Source organism: Neoarius graeffei, chromosome 9 (assembly GCF_027579695.1).
Source record: "Neoarius graeffei isolate fNeoGra1 chromosome 9, fNeoGra1.pri, whole genome shotgun sequence".
NCBI classification, from domain to species: Eukaryota; Metazoa; Chordata; class Actinopteri; order Siluriformes; family Ariidae; genus Neoarius; species Neoarius graeffei.
Window position 1 is genome coordinate 49,653,123 of NC_083577.1, and position 20,641 is coordinate 49,673,763.

Genomic DNA, 20,641 nt, shown 5'->3' on the forward strand with positions numbered 1-20,641 from the left:
GCTCTAAGACAACGAGGGAGGCTCAGCCTCCTCTAAAAATGACGAACATCGTGTAGGATGAATTACGCTAGGCTTATGTTATAGCCGACCTTATAACACTGCTATTTCAGATCCAGAATCATAGAAATATATGTGCTCAACCCAACTACAGTGCGAAATCATTCCGTTATAACTTTCCCCAGTTCGCCTAATGTGCGCGTGAGTTTTTCCTCCTCATGACAACACGATGCAGCCCAGCCTCAGTGGACTTCAATGGCATTTGGGAGCTATGCACTTTTCAATATCAAAATGCAAGACGGTTATTGGACAAATACTGCGAAAACGCCCACCCACGGACTCCCAGCCTCACAGTGGGAGGGACATGGCAAAGCTTTCCGCAAGGAGACTGGTGATTGGTGTAAGCAGCCGGATATTTTCTTTGATTGACAGCTCGTTTCAAATATAGACAGGCAGCGGTGAATTTCAGTTCAGTCCCATGCAGATTCGCAAGTGCTGTGGTGTATTGTAAGAGATCAGCTTACATTTCGATTTCATTCATTACATACGGTTTCTACCAGCTTTTTTAGTTTGTATATATTTTCATTGTAAATAAAGTGTAAATATAGTGTTGTCAAGTTTGCTATCTTAGTTCCAGAAATTTCGTTTATTTGAGTGACTGAACTTGAACTTGAGGGGGCTAGTCAGCTAGCAAGAAAGCTGCGCACGGATGCCAAGCATTGCTGATTTAATTTTGGCGAAGCCATTTGCCAGTCTTCCTTTCAAGGAAAAAATTAAAATTAAAGAGCAGGGTAGAGCAACGCCTCAAATTGACTTGGTGAAAAAGGTAGGGAATAGTACTCGTTCCTTTCAGCTCTCCTGGTACGAGAAAGTGAATTGGCTAACAGCAAATGACCCACATCAACAACAGTAAATAGGCTACTTTAGTAATATGTCATGGATGGACCAAAAATATAGAATCTATTTAAAATGTTTATGCTGAGTATATTATATTGGAATATATATTTCTCTGGATATGAATTAAACACAGCTACAATTTGGAAAACATTTTTAAACAAAAACACAGCTGAGAACATTTCACACTACAGACCTGGATTAAAAGTGAAGGGTTATCAAAATTGTCAATAAAACATTTCTCAGTCAAAATAAGTAAAATATAGGGAAAGTGTCATTGAATGAAATGTGTGGCACCCAGCTCTATGTTTGGCTCCCCAAGGTCAGTGCTTGTGCCTATTCCAGAACACTCTGCTGTTACTGCTGAGGTTCCTGACAAAGAGCTGCTTTCAATAATGATCAATTTTTAAACAACATGCCACAATTTTAAAATATAAAATGTTAAAATATACCCCCCCCCCCAACACCACCATCATGTATATTGTACAGTAGGCTAATGGGCCAAAAGAACCTGTTATTTCACAGTTTGTGACCCTGCCAACAATCAGCCAGATCAGAGACAAGAGTATGGGCAAAATTGATGTGTTTTTTCTTTTTTCTTTTAAAATCTGGAAATATCGTAACCGACCAGCCTCCCCTGTTTGAAAGACTACCAGCCGCCATTGGTTTAACACCAGGCAATGTACATGAAATGCCCTAATGACATGGTCTGTTCTGAAACTGCATTAAAGAGAGAAAAAAGTCCTAATATTACTGCTCAATAGCTTGCTCACTTTAATTCTGAAAAACCCTGTGGGAGAATTAATAAAGTTGTATTGTACAAGGGTAAGGTATGATGGTATGGAAGTGTTATAGCCATTCAACTCTACTGACATGCCACACAGTGTGTCTCAGTGCTAAAGCTGGAAAAAAAAAAACCAGAGGAGCATCTCTGAGTGGTGGTGCTTTTGTATGTCAATGTTGACAGCCTGTCTAGAAGAAGATTGCGTATTTAAACAGGAAGTTTCATTCAGCGACAAGCAATTTGGTAACATCCAGTTCTGCTCTTTGTTCTGACATGAATTGTATTGCCGAATGCCTTGCATAACTGCTGATGCAAATTGGGGTCACTGTCAGTCCAAGTGACATTTGTATACCCCTTAATTTGTTTTGCAGCTTCAAACATGCCCACCGCTTTTTCCTTTTGCATTTTTGCCTGAATATTGGTAAGATGTCTCAGAGTTCTTCCACTTCAGTTATACACAAACCTGTACTACTACTTCTTTTGGCTGCTCCTGATTAGGGGTCGCCACCAGGGGCGCCGCCAGAAATTTTGGGCCCCATGAAAGATTAGAAATTTTGGGCCCCCCAACTTTGCCCACCCTCGTCAGAATTGCACTATTGTCATTATTTGACTTTTGATAGCCCATGGACCTTGAGTTTGTGACTTTGTTATTACATTTTATGTATTAACCTACCAGGGACTAGATGAAAACTGGTCAGTGACTAATTCTGGTGCATTTACAATCACAAATGAAAATTCAAGATTTCTCCAGCTCCTCAATTTGAAACCAATGGTTTAGAACGTGTGAACGCGTTCTAAACCATGTAACCACGTCAACCATGTCAAACACTTGACTGGTGTCTGTTATTAGCAACACTTTAATCTAGCAAACTGTATATGGCGCTCGCTCATTAAAAACTTCAATCCCAAAGCATTTATGGGTTGTATTGCTGCTTACCTCCTTCTCCAAAGGGGGGTTCAGTGGTTTGGTAGGGCGGAGGTCCCCCTGAGGCTGAATTTGTGCATATTTAGGGCACCCCATTAGTTATGAAGCTGGTTATTAGCACTAGTTATTAGCACCAGCATAACGTAATATTTCATCTTGTTTATCACAGTTCAGTTATTAAAATGGAAAAAATGTCACTGTACAAACTGTAAAAGTGTTCTCTTGATAGGCTAATCCAACCACGTTCATACTGTTCATTTACCATTCGCTAATATTTTGAACACACATGTGAGCGATAGCTACCTTTCTTTGGGAAAAACTGAGTGACCAGTTGCCTGCCTCTCCGGTCCCTCTCAGCTTTCAGCTGCCTTTCTTTGTTTTTGACAGCCTCTCTTCATATTTGGCGATCATAGACTGTACGCACTCCACTGCTAGCTGGCTGGCTGCTGCACCGCAACACAGCAGCAAGTAGCGTTGCAGTGATCAGCACACAGATTTAATGCATCACGCTTCTACCAGAACTGGACCGTACCATTTCACAAAACGGGGAGGGTTAGATGACAATATGTTGAAGAACTCAAGAAATAGACAATCTTGTTCAATTAGCTCATTTTACCAGATGGAATATTGCATTGTTATTTCAAAAGTCTTATTAAAATCATATCATCAGCCCCTTAAAGGGCCCCATGGCAGTGCTGGGCCCCTAGAATTGTTCTAACCTTTCCCCCCCGGCCGCGCCCACGGTCGCCACAGTGGATCTTTCGTCTCCATTGCTCCCTGTCTTCTGCATCCTTCTCTACCACACCTGCCACTTTCATGTCCTCTCTCACCACATCCATGTATCTCCTCTTTGGCCTTCCTCATTTTCGTTTGCCTGGCAGCTCCATCCTCAACATTCTCCTTCCAACATGCTCTGCATCTCATGCACAAACTTGTACTATTGAAACTTCATCTCATCTCATCTCATTATCTCTAGCCACTTTATCCTTCTACAGGGTCGCAGGCAAGCTGGAGCCTATCCCAGCTGACTACGGGCGAAAGGCGGGGTACACCCTGGACAAGTCGCCAGGTCATCACAGGGCTGACACATAGACACAGACAACCATTCACACTCACATTCACACCTACGGTCAATTTAGAGTCCCCAGTTAACCTAACCTGCATGTCTTTGGACTGTGGGGGAAACCGGAGCACCCGGAGGAAACCCACGCGGACACGGGGAGAACATGCAAACTCCGCACAGAAAGGCCCTCGCCGGCCCCGGGGCTCGAACCCAGGACCTTCTTGCTGTGAGGCGACAACGCTAACCACTACACCACCGTGCCGCCCACTATTGAAACTTATTTCACTTATCGTTTCAAGAAGCCTTTTTATTTATCACACACACACACACACACTCAAGCACAGAATTAAGCACACAGTGAAAATTAACCTCTGCATTTAACTCATCTGAAGCAGTGAACATACACATGAGCACACACATATACCCAGAGCAGTGGGCAGCTATGCTAAAGTGCCTGGGGAGAACATACAAATGCCACAGAGAAAGGCCCTCATTGTGGATTAGGTGCCTTGCTTAAGGGCACTTCAGCCCAACCTCAGGCCATGGCTGCCCCATGTTAACCTAACGACATGTCTTTGAACTGTGGGGGGAAACCAGAGCACCCAGAGGAAACCCACACAGACACGGTGCAAAAATGCAAACTCCACACAAAAAGGCCCTCGTCGACCACTGGGCTCAAACCCAGAACCTTCTTGCTGTGAGGCGACAGCGCTAACCACTACACCACCGTGCCGCCCCACCACCCATTATCAATCAGTCAAACTTGTTAAACTGTTCCTGTCAAACCTGAAGTGTAAGCGCATGATGGTTGAATCCAGGGACAACAAAGAAGCTTTTAAATAAGGACCAGCATCAACCTGGCGACTCCGTGTGACAGGTTGGTTTTCTGGACACAGATTCAAAAATGTATCGTCAATGGGTTTCTTGTCAAGTAAGGTCCTCTGTTCATAACTTTTAAGCTCCTTTATATTCCTAGCTTTGTGCATATGGACTTCCCTCTTTATTTCAGAGGTTTTCAGGAAACCTCTGAATCCAGAGACTGAACTGGTCATCGCAAAACATAGATTATGTGTTTCCTTAACCATTTCCATGTTAATTTGGAAAGCTCATTATCTTGTTGAAATTTTCTCTTTGCTCAAGTCTGAACCCCCTTTTAGAGGGGACCAGGTTATAGACTGAAATATCCTGCTACTTAGTAATATTAATGATGCTATCAATCTTTACAAGGGCCCCTGAACCACCAGCCATAAAGCATCAAAAGATCCACCTAAATATTTTACAGGTATCAGGTGCTTTTACTTCTGTGCAAGTTCCTTTTAGTCACCAAACATGCTGATGCTGTCTAAGCAAAGAGTTTTATTGTAGTGTCATCTAATTTGTAATGAATTTTAATTATTGTGTGTAATGTCCATCCATCCATTATCTGTAACTACTTATCCTGTGCAGGGTTGCGGGCAAGTTGGAGCCTATCCTAGCTGACTATGGGTGAGAGGCGGGGTACACCCTGGACAAGTCATCAGATCATCACAGGGCTGATACATAGAGACAAACCACCATTCACACTCACATTCACACCTACGGTTAATTTAGAGCCACCAATTAGCCTGCATGCTCCACTATCTATCGACGGTGCTGCAGTGGAGAGGGTGAGCAGCACCAAGTTTCTGGGTGTGCACATCTCTGAAGACCTGTCCTGGAGCAACAACACCGTACCACTGGCCAAAAAAGCCCAACAGCGTCTGTACTTCCTCCGCAAACTGAGGAGAGCAAGAGCCCTGGCCCCCATCATGCACACGTTCTACAGAGGCACCATCGAGAACATCCTGACCAGCTGCATCACCGTGTGGTACGGTGCCTGCACCGTGTCCTGCTGCAAGTCTCTGCAGCGCATCGTGAGAGAAGCTGAGAGGATAATTGGTGTCTCTCTCCCTTCTCTAATGGATATTTATAACTCCCGCCTCACCCAAAAACCCATCAGGATTGCAGGTGACCCCACCCACCCATCTCACAGCCTCTTCAGCCTGCTGCCGTCAGGGAGGAGACTGCGGAGTCTCCGGGCCAAAACCAGCAGGCTCAAGAACAGTTTCTTTCACCAGGCGGTCAGGAGGCTCAACTCCCTCCCTGTTCTGCCCCTCCTCCCCCCTCTGCCCCCTGCCACAGATTCTGCTCGCACACCCCCCTGCCCCCCTTCAGCATCTGACATGTCATCCTCACAGTTTCCTCCCCCCAACACATACACACACACATACATACATACATACATACATCTCATCGTTCATTAACACACTGAACTCAGGGACCACACATCTCACTTTACCTCACTCGTTTGCACTATTCCGCACTACCTCACCTTAACATGTCTGTGAAGATTCTCAATCATCCAGGTCATAGTAAACTGTGGGTGGTAGAAAAGGGCAACTGGACTTGCTTGAAGATTCTTGACAATGTTCTTGCGGATCAGATTTGCACCCTGCTTGACCTCTGCCTGACTACCACTTATTTCCAGTTTAATGAAAGTTTCTACAGACAGAAGCATGGATGCGCCATGGGATCACCAGTGTCCCCTATTGTGGCTAATTTATACATGGAGGAAGTGGAACATATAGCTTTGACCACTTTTGCAGGAGTTGCTCCCAGCCATTGGTTTAGATACGTGGATGATACTTGGGTTAAAATCAAAATCCAGGAGGTGGAAGCTTTCTCGAAACACATCAATGCAGTGGATAGCAACATCAACTTCACTCGGGAGAATGTCAGTGGGAATAATCTAGCCTTCTTGGATTGTGATGTACACATTAGACAAGACAGAAGCCTTAGTATCGAGGTCTACCGGAAACCCACACACACAGACCAGTACCTACTTTTCGACTCTCACCACCCACTGGAACATAAATTGGGGGTCATTAGGACCTTGCAACACAGGGCTCAGAACATTCCTACAACATTAGAGGGAAAAGAGAAGGAGCAGAACCATATCAAGAAAGCACTTCAGAATTGCAGTTATCCCAACTGGGCTTTCCTAAAGAGCATAAAAAGGAACATAACTGACAAGGATGATAACAGGAACAAACGCAAGAACATTGTCATTCCCTACATTTCTGGTCTATCTGAGAAACTCAGGAGGATCTTCTACAAACACAACATTCCAGTACATTTCAGACCCAATAACACCCTGAAGCAGAAACTGGTCCACCCTAAGGACAGAATACCCAGACACAAACAGGACAACGTAGTGTATGCAATTCAGTGCAGTGAGAATTGCACAAATTCGTATATTGGGGAGACGAAGCAACCGCTATACAGGCGCTTGGCCCAACACAGGAGAGCCAGCTCCTCAGGCCAGGACTCGGCTGTCTACATTCATCTTAACAATGAAGGACACTCATTTCGGGATTGTGACGTACGCATTTTAGCCAGAGAGGATCGTTGGTATGAGCGAGGAGTCAAAGAAGCCATTTTTGTAAACCTGGAACGGCCATCACTGAACAGAGGTGGGGGTCTAAGACATCATTTGTCAACCATCTACAAGGTGGTCTTGGACACTCTTCCCAGACGGCTGGGTGTACGCCAGGACCCAGCTGTTTTCGGGGACTCACAGGAGGACAGAGAGAGTCAGATTGCCATTGATCACCCTAACGGGCAATCCTTTGATCACCCTAATGACTCGCCATTCACACCCAGCCTCCAGCGACCCACACCAACATGATGCCTCAGTGACACCTTAGATGAGCTGGTCATCAGAATTCTGATTCTGATTCTGAGCCAGGAGAGGATAAATATCTGATACTCCCTATTAGTCAGACAGAACTGAGGAAGCCTTTTGGACGAGAGGTGAAACGTTTTCAAGAATCTTCAAGCAAGTCCAGTTGCCCTTTTCTACCACCCACAGTTTACCTCACCTTAACAGCTGCTAGTTTGTTTATACTGCTTATTTCATGTTTCATGTTTACCTGCTATACCTCAAGTGCCCTTGACTGTTTGGTTATTTGAACCAATTTATGTGTGTGTGTGTGTGTGTGTGTGTGTGTGTGTATATATATGAGTGTTTAGTCTACATCTAGTTCATATCTAGTGTTTATACTGTTTATATTGTCTGTTTGAGTGTTTAGTCTGTGTGTAGTTCTTATCTAGTGTTTACACTGTTTATATTGTCTGAGTGTTTAGTCTATGTCTTGTTCTTATCTAGAGTGTTTATACTGTTTATATTGTTTGTTTTTTTCAATTATTCTACAACCCCGATTCCAAAAAAGTTGGGGCAAAGTACAAATTGTAAATAAAAATGAAATGCAATGATGTGGAAGTTTCAAAATTTCATATTTTATTCAGAATAGAACATAGATGACATATCAAATGTTTAAACTGAGAAAATGTATCATTTAAAGAGAAAAATTAGGTGATTTTAAATTTCATGACAACAACACATCTCAAAAAAGTTGGGACAAGGCCATGTTTACCACTGTGAGACATCCCCTTTACTCTTTACAACAGTCTGTAAACGTCTGGGGACTGAGGAGACAAGTTGCTCAAGTTTAGGGATAGGAATGTTAACCCATTCTTGTCTAATGTAGGATTCTAGTTGCTCAACTGTCTTAGGTCTTTTTTGTCGTATCTTCTGTTTTATGATGCGCCAAATGTTTTCTATGGGTGAAAGATCTGGACTGCAGGCTGGCCAGTTCAGTACCCGGACCCTTCTTCTATGCAGCCATGATGCTGTAATTGATGCAGTATGTGGTTTGGCATTGTCATGTTAGAAAATGCAAGGTCTTCCCTGAAAGAGACGTCATCTGGATGGGAGCATATGTTGCTCTAGAACCTGGATATACCTTTCAGCATTGATGGTGCCTTTCCAGATGTGTAAGCTGCCCATGCCACATGCACTAATGCAACCCCATACCATCAGAGATGCAGGCTTCTGAACTGAGCGCTGATAACAACTTGGGTCGTCCTTCTCCTCTTTACTCCGAATGACAAGGCGTCCCTGATTTCCATTAAAACTTCAAATTTTGATTCATCTGACTACAGAACAGTTTTCTACTTTGCCACAGTCCATTTTAAATGAGCCTTGGCCCAGAGAAGACGTCTGCGCTTCTGGATCATGTTTAGATACGGCTTCTTCTTTGTACTATAGAGTTTTAGCTGGCAACGGCGGATGGCACGGTGAATTGTGTTCACAGATAATGTTCTCTGGAAATATTCCTGAGCCCATTTTGTGATTTCCAATACAGAAGCATGCCTGTATGTGATGCAGTGCCGTCTAAGGGCCCGAAGATCACGGGCACCCAGTATGGTTTTCCGGCCTTGACCCTTACGCACAGAGATTCTTCCAGATTCTCTGAATCTTTTGATGATATTATGCACTGTAGATGATGATATGTTCAAACTCTTTGCAATTTTACACTGTCGAACTCCTTTCTGATATTGCTCCACTATTTGTCGGCGCAGAATTAGGGGGATTGGTGATCCTCTTCCCATCTTTACTTCTGAGAGCCGCTGCCACTCCAAGATGCTCTTTTTATACCCAGTCATGTTAATGACCTATTGCCAATTGACCTAATGAGTTGCAATTTGGTCCTCCAGCTGTTCCTTTTTTGTACCTTTAACTTTTCCAGCCTCTTATTGCCCCTGTCCCAACTTTTTTGAGATGTGTTGCTGTCATGAAATTTCAAATGAGCCAATATTTGGCATGAAATTTCAAAATGTCTCACTTTCGACATTTGATATGTTGTCTATGTTCTATTGTGAATACAATGTCAGTTTTTGAGATTTGTAAATTATTGCATTCCGTTTTTATTTACAATTTGTACTTTGTCCCAACTTTTTTGGAATCGGGGTTGTATTTTTATTTATTGCATTGCCTGTTTGCACCGTGGGTCAGAGAGGACTGATATTGCATCTGTGCTGTATGTCGAGCATGTATAGCATATTTGACAATAAAGTTGACTTGACTTGACTTTAGACTGTGGGAGAAACCAGAGCACCTGGAGGAAACCCACACAGACACTGGGAGAACATGCAAACTCCACACAGAAAGGCCTCCATCGGCCACTGGACTCAAACCCAGAACTTTCTTGCTGTGAGGTGACAGTGCTAACCACTACACCACCGTGCTGCCCTGTGTGTAATGTTTAGTTTTAAATCACACTCATCAGATGAAGGAAGGACCATTCTAGAGCATGAACCATCACTTTGGAGCTTAAGGAGAGCCGGATGATGTGCTCATGCCCTTCAATACCAGTCAAGGTGACTCATTGCAGTCCTCAGTCATCCTCGTTCCTTTCATTCTGAACTCAAGTATGGGGTCCATCAGGCATCACTTTTGGACTCACTTGTGCAGCACTAATGCGGTGAGACATGACCTAATCAAAGCAGCATGTCCTAGAGATTTAAAACAGTTATAAGATCCAGATGGATGAAAATGCCACGAACAGATACATTGTCCTTGATCACTTGGTCATTCCATATGAATCACAGCAGACTTTCATCTGTCATTCATTTTGTTGCTGTGGCAGGTTGGTAGAATAAACCTTGGATGGCAACTCCAGTGCACTGTTCAGTTAATACATACTGCATTTTGGAAGGATTAAACTAAGTTTGTCGGCTTTGCTGGTGCACTGGGAGTATCTCTCCTCCTGCAAGTGCTTCTCTGACTCATCCGGTGTGAGCTCATGTTACTCTCTATGTGAGAGACCAAGCAAGGAACACTCCCTTTGATCCTTTGTCTCTTTTGTATTTGGTGGTGAATATGTATGCTAGTTTTGTTCACTTGTAAATGTAATACAGAAGCTTGTAGAAATGGTGGAAATGTATTTCGAGGTAGACTCATGATGCATTCATTAGTAGCTGAGAGGTCAGGAGTTACTGCTTTGATCTAGGTTTGGTTATAAAAGTGGTACAATAGTGAAAGACAGCCTGCAGCGGTCAAGGCGACAGGAGTCACTGGCTCCATTAACCTGTCCCTATAGGAACCTGGTGCCAAGCTGTGATGCACTTCTGCCAGAGCAGCTGCTGTAGACGTTGTCCTCAACCATGATGACGTCAAGCACTCGGAGCCCGTTGCAGCATTTGCTTTATGTAGACCAGTGACTCTGCTTCACTGGTGTCTCTGTGAGAGTGGGTGGATGGATTGCTGTGAATATGACACTGAGATGGACCACAAGCTGTGTTACTTTAACACATCCTGCTTTTCCTGCTTCGTAGAGCATATGGAAACTGAACTGATAACTGGGAGAAAGAGCACAAAGCAGGTGTAAAGAAAAAAAACCTTTACTCCCAACATCTGTTGTTGATTCAGCTGAGGAAAGAGATGGAGAGAAGCAGGTCAATGCTGCGTTGACTAGAGGCTTTGCCAAGCAGGTGGGCGTTTGTCACTGGCAAGCAGGCCGTTGTTCTCCACGCCGCTAAATCGAGATAAATTTACAGCAGTCTCATAAATCTTTGCATGCCTCTTTGCACTGCAGCAAGGCCCTCCAGAGACCAGATCTAATAATGTTAAATATCAGTGTTTCAGCACAAGCCAGACAGGTTGGCCCTCATAGTCCGTTTTTCCAAGACTAGCCACATTTAACGTGCTCTTTGTGAGGGAAGAAGCAGTGTGATAAAGAGTCTATCACTGAGTGCTGTTTCACATGTTGTTCAAACTGCTGTGGTACACCGTCATGGCTCCAGGACTGACTGACATACCATTAAAAACCTACAATCATTTGCATTAAAACTGGCATGGATCTATTTTGGGATAAGGGAATTCAGTCTGAATAACAGCATTCAATTCACCTACAAAAACACTGGTTGTCTGATGCAATGCCAGAATGAAAAATGGGTACAGATGGATTTTATTGTGATCTACAACCATGTCATGTGCTGCTTAATAACCTTACACGGAATGATATTAACATTTTAAAGCATGACTACATCTACAGGATTTTTCATGCTGAATGCAGCCAGGTTTTTAAAGGAATTATGCAAACCAGATGGATTTTTTCCTTCAGTTAATAGGTTAAATTACAATTTTTTTTATACCATTTAATTTGTAAGAGCTTGGCTGTATTAAACCACCTGCCATCGTTTCAAATGACCATCCTTGAGCAGTTTCTCTAACATGAGGTCTTTGAGGTATTCTGGAAAGTCTGTACCACTGTGTGTATTAACAGGATTTTATTTCCTGAGAACTTGTAGTGGAACAGAAGACAAGAGCAATGAGTTCATTTAGCGCCAAAAGTATTAAAATACCTTCATTACCAAATGATGTACCGAAATAAATATTAACGGCGATTTTACATCTCATTTGATCAAAGTAGACTCACCTCTCTGGACTGGATATTGGAAAATGACACATGCAGTTGTAACGTAAATCACATCTAGTCAGAGATGTGAGTCTACTTCATACCTGTCAACCCTCCCGTTTTTCCCGGGAAATCCCTTATTTTGACTTATTTCCTGCTGTCTTCCCATTTTTTTATTTTCCCGAAAATATCCCGTATTTTCACATTATATAAAAGTCCCGTATTTTCACAATATAAAAAAGTCGGTAGGTCCAGAATTCATGACGCGCCTCTGACAGGAGTTTACAGCAGGAAGTCGGCCCATGAATTCACGTCCCCACCCTCTCAGGCATCAGTAATTATATAACTACGTCCGGAGGCGAGGCTGAGCAAGTGATTAGGTCCAGTGTTGCCAGATTGGGCGGTTTCAAGTGCATTTTGGCGGGTTTTGAACATATTTTGGGCTGGAAAACGTCAGCAGTATCTGGCAACACTGATTAGGTCTGAGGTGAAGATGGCGATGCTAATAGCTAAGAAAAACATTAGCCTCTCTTTCTTTGATGATTTCAACAAGTGCGTGGCTGGAATGTTCCCAGACTCTTCCATTGCAAAGAAATTTTCCATGGGGAAAACGAAAGCCTCCCAAATAATCAAAGGTAAGCTACACATGTTTACATTAAGTATGTCCTGGCTAAGACCTCATAAATAGCCTAGTGTAAACTAATTGGTGTATTAACTGTTTTATCCACTCATGTCTATTTTATTTTATATCTGAAACTTACCCATTTTAAATCACTCTTGGTTTAATATCTTATATTTCTCTTTATTACTCTATCTATCTATCTATCTATCTATCTATCTATCTATCTATCTATCTATCTATCTATCTATCTATCGTTCCGAGGCCATGACTATGGTAAAACCATAATAAATTCCAATGGAATTGAATTTATTGACTGGTTATATAATGACCTTTCTTATTTTAACATAAGATACGTATTTTAGCCCTTAATTTGGGAAATAACTGGTACCACTGAAAGCAAATAAAAATAAATGTATAGTTTATTCACAAATGCACTCTATAAACCATAAGCATATTGAGTTTGGGTCTTGGCTATCACCAACATGCACCAGAGTACAGGAAATCACAAATACTAGATAGAAAATTGCCCCCCATTCAACTACACACCCACTTTTGGTGAAGGGTATGACTTTCCGAAATTTTCCCTTATTTTGAGTTAAAAATCTGGGAAATATCCCTTTTTTTCAAACCTCAAAGTTGACAGGTATGGTCTACTTTGATCAAAAAGCAGCAGCAAATAATGCAATACCTACTGTTGCTCATTTATCCTGTGCATAAAGGCAGTCAGGGCAAAGCAGAGGGTTTATAGTAACAATTACTACATACTGTATACTACTCTCACCCCCCACCCCCCATTATTCTGATAAATAAACTTCTTTTAAGTTTGGAGGGCTGTCCAATGATCATTTTAAACTGATATAATTGTGAATCAGCCATTTTATTTGTCTTATATAATGTAACTCTATACTATAGATAGCGAGCTACAATTCTAGATTCTTCTTTTTCTTTTGGCTGCTCCCGATTAGGGGTCGCCACAGCAGATCTTTCGTCTCCATTGCTCCCTGTCTTCCGCATCCTTCTCTACCACATCTGCCACTTTCATGTCCTCTCTCACCACATCCATGTATCTCCTCTTTGTCCTTCCTCGTTTTCGTGTGCCTGGCAGCTCCATCCTCAATATTCTCCTTCCAGCATGCTCTGCATCTCTTCTCAGTTTGTGCCCATACCATCTCAGTCTCATCTCTCTTAGCTTAATTCCCAAGCTCTCCACATGTGCTGTCCCTCTGATGTGCTCGTTCCTTATCCTGTCCAACCTCGTCACTCCCATCGCAAACCTTAACATCCTCAACTCCACCACCTCCAACTTTGCCTCCTGTCTGTACGTTAAGGGTACTGTCTCACTACTGTCTTATACATCTTACCTTTCAATTTTGCTGGGAAAAGTGAAAGGTAGGATGAAAAAAAAGCTAAATCCAGCCACTGGGGGTATATTTATTCACCTCCAGTGGCTGGATTTAGCTAGAATTCTAGATTAGTGATATAAAATCTTCTGCTAAACACATACATGTCAACCTTTGGTCAATCAAACCTGTATAACCAACCTCCAAAATCCGTATTTCCCTTATAAAATCCGTATAAGATGCAAATTAAAATAATTTACCTAAAATTTGAATGATAATTAACAATGATATATCCAAGTTACTTTTTATTCAATATTAATAACAATAAACCTTCAGAATGAATACAAAGCTCCAGTGTTTGACAAAAACACAAAGTGTCACTCTAATGTTCTGAATTGTACTCCATGACAGCTTTTTTTTAGCAGTCTGCACCAATACCTCACTAGGCTGCATGTCACAGCAAGTATCTGTGTTGATCTTGCCGGAGTGCCCATTCAGAATCTTTTCAGTCGCTACTGAAAGTCGCTCAGGTGGAAATACGCGTTTCAAACAAAATGTTACTTCCCGGTTGGCGGGATTCTCGCAATGCGGTGTGCGCATGATCAAAAGTGGAACGAAGTCTCGCTACCACAAGATAACGCGTGATTTCATAAGACTCTTTACTGGCTGTCTGTGGTGTACAGTACGTTTGTAAATGTTATGCGCTCTTTTATCATCGTGGGAATTGATTATAGCTCTAAATAAATATTGAAGTTTTTTTAAAGAATCCGTATAACTTTATTTGTACGCCCGTATACTACGTTTATTGAATCAAATCTGTATAAAATACGAACATTCCGTATAGGTTGACATGTATGTAAACACAAAGTATTCTGCCATAATGAGTTCCACATCCCGACTTCATCTCAACTCATCATCAAACTCACGACAAATCTGAGCATTTTGACACGAAAATAACTCCACTGTAATGCATCTGTAATCAGAAGGTTAAGGAAATAAGCCCAAGATATTCTTGCGGTCTTCACTGCAAGCCTCATTAATCATTTTAATAGTTCTAAACCTTGTTTCATCAGCACTCTGTTCTACTGTCAGGAAGTGATCCCAAGCGAAATCTTTGGCCTTTCAGATTCCAGAAATTGAATTTTAACTTTAATCTTTTTTTTCTTTTTTGCAATGCAAAATGCCTTGTTCAGCATGCATGATGTCTGTGCCATTTACCCTGGTTTACTATAAGGATTGCAGGAACCTCTTCAGTAAGGCAAAGAAATGGACCATAGAAAGCGACTGTATAATTTTCTTGCATTTTTGTGTTGTCTTATTTTTATGGTCTCACAGTACATACCGTTGTCTGTCCAAGCGTAGCTCCATTCATCATATTTATGTGGATCAAATGTTGATACATCAATACCTCACCAAACAACAAAAATCAAGGATGATCCAAATGAGTTCTTGCAAAGCGCTGATTTTTATCCCTCTTTTCTGGGTCAAGCTGTATAAAAGGAGGTGCCTTTTAGTTCCTTTAATTCATTGCACAGTGTAGTCATTTGACATCATTTGGCCTCCTTTTTTTTCATTAATTGGAATAATGCTGGAAAAAGCACACTATATCACTGCCCAGTCACTGCCTCACACCCATTTCTCCCTGTCATACACCCGTAGCCAATAACAGGATTAGCCCTCCTCCACACATGCTAATGAGAAAGAATGGTGCAGTTGCATTTCATTTCAGCTCAGTGTAACCTATTTCACTGACCTTGAGATACAGTAAATTGTTATCTTATTTTCACAGTTGGGCATTCAATGGTTTTGTATTGAAATGCTTCACTGATATGGTCAAGCTTTGCGTAAATCGATGTTTATTTAACAGTTATGGAAGGAGTCTCCAGTGTCAGAGCTTTGTAACGGTCAAAGGTAACACTACAAGTTTTTGGCCACGGGGATCATACCACCCCACCAAACAGCACACATCACTGTTTTATTTAAACTTTACATCGATATTAGTCATTCTTTTTAATCACTGTGTTTAAAATTACATAATGGTATAGTGATATGCAGGTAGTATACTATGAAAATGGGTCTTGTATAACAGTTATAGTTATAAAAGCAAGTATATCTGTGCTTAATCTGTACAGTAACATGAGGAGTATCGGTAAATCAGTAGGGGAAGAAAACTAATACACTTGTGTTGCAAACGTTGTAAGATAATGATCTGAGCCAGGCAGGTTTGGGAATGCGACAGCTTGGACTAGTAATAGGCATTGTAAGGCATTATTGTAGTAGTATTGTAGTACACAGCCACAATCATGCTACAGTAAAAGTGGAATGTGAAAAGGCATGTGCTGGTTATACTTTTATTGCATGCTAGGTCACAGCTGCATTCCACTCCTGATAAAGATTCTTCCTCATAAATTAGTTTACTTCACAGCAATCAAATCTGGTTAGTGTGACAAAAGGGATTTCCAGATATCTGTTACATTATAATGCTGTTATTTCTCTTCCTCAGAAGTGTAATAAGTTCATAAATGAAATCCATTTCAGCCTCTGATATATGAAACTCTATAATCTCCTGGTATTTTAAATACGCTCTCTCTCTCTCTCAAATCAAAAGATTATCAGTTTTGTTTGCAGACATCAGAAGGCAAGTAAGATCATAATGCAGATCAGATGCTTTCCATTACCCACACAGTCTACAAGGGAACTCAAGAAGACAAAGGATCGAAAGTAATTACAGAAAGGATCTGGATCATGCTACAAGTCATGGACGAGAGCTCCTGCAGCAATGGATCTGTAGCTTGTTATGATTGATCCTCTATGATCAAAGTGATACATCAGACGTTTCTTCAAAATTAGAAGAGCTGAATTAAAATTGAAGGCAAAAGTTTGTACTGCTTAATCTCCTTAAAAAAGTACTGTCTGCGTATCCTGCAACAAGACTACAATTGAAGACCAGGCAAAATCTACAGAAAAACAGTTTGAAGAGTTCACGCCCTTGTCCGTTTCTAAACCCAATTTAAAAAAGGTGGTGTGTGACACGTGGGGAGTTTATAACAGAAATGTTACAAGGTTAGCCAAACAATCGGGTTGTGTAGGGCCAGATATTACAAATCAGTACATCTGATCAGCTGTTTAGAGAATATTAAACAGTTTAGAAATGGTGAACAAGATCAAGAACATTTATATCACATCCACATGGGCTTCATTTTCAAATTTTTAGTAAAGTTCCATATAAAGCCAAACCAAAAAAAAAAAGCTGCCAGTTTATTGATGGATGCTGTAAATTACAAAGGGCATTCATGGCTCAGTTGGTAACTCCATAAAATGCAAAGAGCTGAAAATGTCAAAATGACAACTAAACAGCTAAAGAGCACTTCATCGACCAGTAATGCAGTTGAGCTATTGCAGAATGTCAGCTACAGAAGACACACATCAACTCTTCCTCTTGTAATATAGAATGAATGAATGAATTTTTTTTTTTGAATGAATTTATTTTTTATTTCGAACATGGGGCGGCACGGCGGTGTAGTGGTTAGCGCTGTCGCCTCACAGCAAGAAGGTCCGGGTTCGAGCCCCGGGGCCAGCGAGGGCCTTTCTGCATGGAGTTTGCATGTTCTCCTCGTGTCCGCATGGGTTTCCTCCGGGTGCTCCGGTTTCCCCCACAGTCCAAAGACATGCAGGTTAGGTTAACTGGTGACTCTAAATTGACCGTAGGTGTGAATGTGAGTGTGAATGGTTGTCTGTGTCTATGTGTCAGCCCTGTGATGACCTGGCGACTTGTCCAGGGTGTACCCCGCCTTTCGCCCGTAGTCAGCTGGGATAGGCTCCAGCTTGCCTGCGACCCTGTAGAACAGGATAAAGCGGCTAGAGATAATGAGATGAGATTTCAAACGTATAAAAAATTTATGTAACTATTTGTACATACAAAATAAAGGAAAAAAAATATATATATATATAGTGACATTTCTTTTTTCCAAATTGCACATCTCGTTTTATTTGTCTTAAGTGTATGGATTTGTTTTAGATTTAATGTTATATTATTATGAAACAATATAATTTAAAAACATTTTCATTCAAACTGTGCATGCAATTGAAATAAATAACTACCTAAACCTGATAATCGAATCAATATATAAAATTGCATGCCATACCATTTGAAGTTCACATTAATGAGTCACCTTATATGTACATTTAGAAGAAGCCTTTATTTTTCACATATAAAAATTATTATTTTTTTGCACATCCCTGGAGCAGATATGGTTAAGGACCTTGCTCAAGTGCCCAACATTGGCATCCTGGCAGGGTTAGGGCTTGAACCCCTGAGCTTCTGAATAGTTTAACCAGTGAACCACCACTGGCCTATTAATCAACACAACCTCTGCCTGATTAATTTATACAAACTCTTGTAGAAAACAAACAATTTCCCAAACTATACTCTGAAGGGTACATGTAATACCACATTTCTTGTGTAAATGCTCCTTATTTTACCAACAACTTCGTTCACATCCCATTTCATCAATGAAGCCCAATGTTACCAGTTACTTCTGATACATTTCACTGATGTTGCTTCATTAACACGTTAAAGGCCTTGTTTCTGGAAATGACACCGCTTCATCACCTTAACCTTGTCATATTACAACATACATTCTTGTAACTGTACATTGTTTCAGCTTCAGATTTGGCCATGTATTGTGCAAAGTGATAAGTAAAAAAAAAAAAAGCTAAAAAAGTAATAACAATAGATATACACTCACTCACCAGCCACTTTCATAGGAACTTGTTCTTGATTCTAAGATTCCTGTTCTTGGCTGCAGGAGTGGAACCCAATGTGGTCTTCTGCTGTTGCATGCTGAGATGCTTTTCTGCTCACCACGGTTGTGAAGAGTGATTATATGAGTGACTATATCCTTCCTGGCAGCTCCAATCAACCTGGCTATTTTCCTCTTATCAACAAGGTGTTTCCACCCACAGAACTGTCGCTCACGCAACGTTTTTTGTACCATTCTGTGTAAACTCTAGAGACTGTTGTGTGTGAAAACCCCAGGAGATCAGCAGGTTCTGAAATACTCAAACCAGTCCATCTGGCACCAACACCCATGCCACAGTGAAAGTCACAGAGATCAGAATTTTTCCCGTTCTGATGTTTGAAGTGAACATTAACTGAAGCTCTTGATTTGTATCTGCATGATTTTATGCATCGTGCTGCTGTCAAAGGATTGGCTGATTAGATAACGGCATAAAACAGCAGGTGGATGGTTGTACCTAATAAAGTGGCTGATGAGCATCTGTGCCCTCCACATGATGATTCCTAGAGGTCAACAGTGAAGAGTGTTCCAGAATGAGCAGACTGATAAAGATAATTTAAAAAAAAAACACCACCCACCTCTATTCTCTGTTGACGAGGGATCAGAGTGGAAGAAACTCCAGCCTTTAGTGACAGCATTACTGAATGACTAAGTCTTCTCTGAATGCTTCCATCTCCATGAGCCTCTGCTCCTCCTTCTCAGACATTTGAGGGAGGTGCTGGCACTAGGCCAGCTCGGCCCCCTGGGGAGGACGCCACTAGTGATCCGTCAGTGCCAGTCTGTCAGCAGACGGTGCCTGATTGATGCAGCTTTACGCTCATCAGTAAAACCCACTTTCAGCATTTCTTAGTGATTGTAGAAGAGCAAGCTGAGCATCCTGGTCCAAATTCGACAGCCAGCCGCACAGTTGTCTGCAGTAAGAGACAGTAGGGTATCACTCCTCCATGCTGCTTTTAAGCTCATCTGAGTCTATTGACCGAATATGATATGAGCTTTCACAAAAACCTTCATGCAGCTGTCAGTCTTTGTTAACCTTGTATCGATGTAGACTGGAAACAAAAATGTCTTCAGTCTGATCAGTTTGAAAAACCATTCTGTCCCAGTCAGAAAAATTTCAGTGGCTCACATTAATAACAAAGTGAGAAAGATCATGTAAGTAGACATCCTGATTAATTCCCATCTGATTTCAATCTTCTTCTGAGTAATCCGCATTGTCATTTTCACTCTCTTCACTGGAAAGAAGTGAAAAATGAACCAAAATGATCCCAACACCTTGGTCGTGTGTTTCTGAAGGGCCTCTGCAAAAATTAACATTCGTGATTCATATTAGCAATGAATACACTAAATTTCTTTATAAATCATTTGATTTTGTAAAAAAAAAATATGGCTTGCTCATGTATTGTTAGTGTTTCACAAGGATTTTCATGATCCGACAGATTATTTGAATATGCCAGTGATATGAATGCTTACAAACACCTTAGGCCCTGTCCACACGGCAACGGATTCAGGTGAATCCGATACAATCGTTTATCGTTTTGGCCTGGTGTCCACACGGCACCGGCGTTTTGGGTGCCCCAAAACGCAATCTTTTGAGAACGGGTTCCAGAGTGGAAAGATCTGGCAACGTTGCCATTGCGAAGTTGTCTGGATGAGTAGAACGGATTTGTTTACGATGACGTCACAACCACATGTGCTTCACGCCGGGTAGAAGTGTAACGAACTCGATGCGAGTTGTCAACAAATCCTATAACTTGGTTCATGAAACGCGCTTACAAAATATTTTCACTGTGAATATTTATTGTGTAATGGTGCAAAGTGAGAGAGAGAGAGAGAGAGAGAGAGAGAGAGAGAGAATAGCTCTTAGGGCAGAGTCAATCCCGCCAGCAAAAATAGGGAAAAAAAGGAGCGATCTCACCTCTTCAGATGTTGGTATAAGTC